The sequence below is a fragment of the Lycium barbarum genome, chromosome 1, assembly GCF_019175385.1.
Source record: "Lycium barbarum isolate Lr01 chromosome 1, ASM1917538v2, whole genome shotgun sequence".
In the NCBI taxonomy this organism is placed as follows: Eukaryota; Viridiplantae; Streptophyta; class Magnoliopsida; order Solanales; family Solanaceae; genus Lycium; species Lycium barbarum.
Genome location: NC_083337.1, coordinates 7,742,850 through 7,747,561, shown reverse-complemented (window position 1 = coordinate 7,747,561; position 4,712 = coordinate 7,742,850).

Below are 4,712 nucleotides of genomic sequence, written 5' to 3'. Positions count from 1 at the left end.
ATTGGCTGCCGTGTGGTATATGTTGTTGTCTCTGTTTGGTTTCTTTATATCCGGTCGCTACATTCCAGTCCCTTTTCTTTGTTTCCTCTTTTATTCTCTCAAATGCGATGTGTTGATTATATATGTGTTCCTAATTCTTTATCTTTGTTTTTTTTTACATGTACATTTTGGGAGCAAATGGAGTCTTTGTAAAAGACTCTCACTGTCCAAGCAAGTCTCGCCGTGAGACTTTGACGACATCGACTACTACTGCATTCCATCTCGTGTTTAAACCCATGACCATATCAAAACTTAACAGTCACAATTCTTGATTTCAGAAGGCCTATACAAATGGCTTCTTACCTTTCTGTTTTAGCCTTTTAATTATTTATTAGCCTTATCTAAACCTGTTGTGTTAAATAGTTTAGTTGATCCACAGTCTGCTCACATAGTATCATATTTAAGGTTAAAATGTAGTTTATGTAGCTGAACCAGTTAGAGGAGTTAGGAGTTAACTATATCACCAATTCAATATAATACATACTTGTTTTAGCTTCTTCTTCTTAAGTTCGAAGGATTTTATTTAAGGTGTTTGGTCCTGGAGATATGAAGCCGTTTTTCAAAGCGCAAGCTTTTGTTTTTGGGGTCTAACTTGGCATGCTGGACAACTTTAATGAAGTTTAAATGAATAATTCAACACGGAAGTTGATTTTCTACACAAAACAAGATTTTAAAGTATTCATCACTTTGCTGTGCATTCTTGATTCTTGAATCAAAGGATAAAATTATTTAAACTCCACATCACATTTTTTATAACGTCAAATGGACTTAAATGTAAAGTTAGTCACGGCTTTCACTTTTAGCTACTAATTCCCTCTTGTTTTATAATTAACCAATATGTTTATACATTATTACATCACTTTAGCCCTCTTTCAAAACTTGAAATATGTACTTGTTAACAACCTTGGCATAGTCTATATTGAACTAATAAATCTTTCATAAATCCCACTTTTGAATAGCATTTAGAGCCTTCTTTCATGCATATTATTAGACTTTTCTACAAGTCTTATTCTTAATAACATTATATTTTCCTCTAAAACCTTAGCAACACTTACAAGATATTTTCTTAAATATTATAAAAATATTAAATCTACATTCTTAGCCTAATTAAATTTTAGTCCGGTCGGTTAACCATTATTTGGAATTTAGAGGATGCCTAATACCTTCCCTCTAGATTAGTTGAACCCGTACCTAGAATCTTTTGGTTTCGTAGACTTTAAAATAAAATCGACTTTAGATAATTACTTTAATTAACCTTAGGTGCCCTAATTCACCGTAATAATTAGGTGGCGACTCCCTGACTTTAATTAACCCGGGAATTATCGGGATGTTGTAAACTATTTTGACTTAGGTTAAAATAGAGTATAACAGCTTGACGACTCCGCTGGGGACACACTTAGGTTCTAACCATAACAGACTTAATTTTTTCAATTAGGCTTTGTATGCTAACTTAGTTACTTTATTTTCCTAAACTGTTTTAAATGCTATAAATTGCTTGCGTGATTAATTGTTTGTTTGATATAAACTGTTTAAATGTTACTGCTTTAATAAATTGTCATTTCGTATCACTTTCCTCCACTCCTGGAAAATTCACACAAATTCACACACTTAAAGCGGTTTCGCGGTTCGCGGCCGTGCACTACAAAATCACCCTTTAGTTGGATTGATCTTGTGGATTTAGTCGATCGGCGGTGCAGTCGACAGCCACCGACTTTCCACTCCCAAGTTGTCCACTTGGGAGAACCTGTGTCATAAGAAACCAACTCTTAGTCGACCTAGGGTAGAGCTAAACCAACACCCTTTATTAGGAGCATACATTTCATGACCTAGGAGGTTTAATACCCTTAGTATATTCCTTTATGTGCATGTTTGAAGGATAACTGTGCCTAAATATTGACTATTTGCTCTAATTAATTAAATTTTAGGAGGGAGGGGATGACTAACGTTTCTATGGCAGGTATGGATTTGCATTGGAGTACAACAAATGACGAAGATCAAAGACATCACAAACTGGAGCTAGAAATTAGACATAGGAAATTGTATTTACTTTACTTAGATTAGGAAACACTTTGTGTTGTACTTATTTGACATGTAATAAATATTACATTACTTTTGTACTTTATTTTTGGGAAATAGAATTTGTTTAATTAATCAAAAGCAATGGGATGACGTATTATGACACACTTTACCCTTCAACCAAACGTTAGGCCCACTCTGGCACAAAGAGGTCACATGCATATTAGGACGCGTTATTGTTTGATATACTCGTGTACATTTGTTTGATAACTTGTTTGACTTTATTTGATGAATTATTTGCTACATGACTTACTTGACTTTACGTGATCATGACTTTACCTAGACTGACATCATTTGCACTTTATGTTTCTTTTATTCCCAAAGAGTTGATTCGTGTTGACACTCGAGCTGGCCGACCACCCTTACCTCACGAGGTCAAATACGTCATCGTTACCTCGACGTAGTTGGGTTGTTCAAGGAAAAGAAATCATTATGTCTGATCTGGCCGCAACTATTTCAACTGGTTTGGAAAACATCGTGATTTCTAGTGATCCCCCCGAGACTTCCGAGCATAGAACTATTATTCAACATGATGAACATATTGCCCGCCTGACTCAAGAAATTGAGGATCTACGTGGCGAACTGAATAGGGTTAGGGACCTGCCCAATTTGTCTGTTACACTCCAAAGTCCGCCTCCCGAACCTAGAATTGTGGCGCCAAACCCACCCCGTTTTCCATCACTCGAATCCCCGGTTCCTGAACATTTTCCTCCACAAAATAATGCACCTACCAACAACAACTTTCATCCAATCACTCTCGCAAATCCACTAGATCCGTCATCCGTCTATACCCGTCCACAAAGTCAACCACCCACCTACACTACCTATGCTACTCTAAATCCACCACCCGTCAACCCACCAAATCAATCACTAGTTCATACTCCTTACATTCCTTTACCTACCAACACTAATCCACCACCTACAACTACTCCTCTAAACCCACCAAACCTACTACCTACCACTTACAACACACCACCCCCAGTCCATAACACTCCCACCGTCCAAACTTATCCAACCCAGCATATACAAGGGGCACATTTTGTCACTCCAAATACACAGCATGTTCCTCTGGTATATGCAGCGGAAACACAAGCCTTTACCAACCCAGTAATGGTCAGGTTCCAACCCGAGGTAGATCAATACGAGGAAATGGAAAAGGATGCAAAAGCAGGGGCAGATAACATATTTCTAAAAGAGATCTACAGCCTCAAAGAGGCAATGAGAAACCTTCAAGTTTCCAGAGGAAGCAAGAGTGTAGAATATGAGGATCTGTGTGTTCAGCCTGACGTTGACTTACCCGCAGGCTATAAACCGCCGAAATTTGATACCTTTAATGGAACCGGCGATCCCCATACACACTTAAGGGCTTATTGTGACAAGTTTGTTGGAGTAGGTAGAGATCAGAACATAAGGATGAAGCTATTCATCAGAAGCTTATCCGGTGAGGCCCTTACTTAGTATACACAACAGGACGTCCGTAAATGGCGTGGTTGGAGTGACATGGCCCAAGACTTTATGGATCGATTCAGTTTCAACACCGACATCACACCAGACAGGGTCTACATGACCAAGTTAACCAAGAAGTCAACTAAGTCGTTCCGTGAGTATGCGTTACGCTGGAGGTCAGAAGCAGCCAGGGTTCAACCCCCGATGAACGATAGAGAAATGACTGTTACCTTCATTGAATGCCAAGCTGGCATATACTATGAGAAAATGATAGGCATGATGGGGCAGAAATTCACAGAAGTTGTCAGAATGGGAGAAGCCTTAGAAGAAGGAATCAAATCAGGAAAAATTCAGGATCTAACGGCTTTGCAAGCTGTAAACAAGGCTATTCAATCTGGTTCTATCAGCGGGATTAAAAAGAAGAAAGAAGATGCCGCTGCAGTCATGAATGCCCAAGGACATAAGCCAAGCCAAGTCGTCACATACTTTAACCATCCACAACAACCTTTCTACCCTCACCATTACGCTGAGCCCTACCAAGCTCCACTATCTCCTTACCCTGTCTACAACGCCCAAGCAAACTACTACCAACCCCGAGCACCTTCCAATCAAAACCCACGTCCATACCAATCCGTTCAAGCTCCCACTTACCAAAATCGACCACATATTACACCTAAAACCCGTCCAAACCCTGACATCAAAAACACCCGTAATTACACTTGGTTCGCTGAACCCTTGGCTCAATTGTTCGAAAGACTGAAAGCTGCAGGCGTGATACAGCCGATTGAAGGGAAAATTCTCGATCCTATTCCAAGATGGTTTGATGGCTCCAAACGTTGTGCATACCATTCTGGAGTTGCTGGGCATGACACTGAGGATTGCTATGGACTCAAAAACAAAATCGAAGCCCTGATCAAGGAAGGAGTAATCCAACTTACTGGAGCTCGGCCCAATGTGGATAACAACCCTTTACCTACTCATGAAAATGCCAATGTGAACATGATCACTGTTGAGAAAGATGGAGATGTGAAAGCCATCATGCCATCAACCTTTATCGCTCCCGTGGAAACAGTCCAAAGACAAGCAACAATGAAGATTACTGCTACAGCTACTCGCAACACCGAGACACCGACCATCCGGGTTGCCGAACC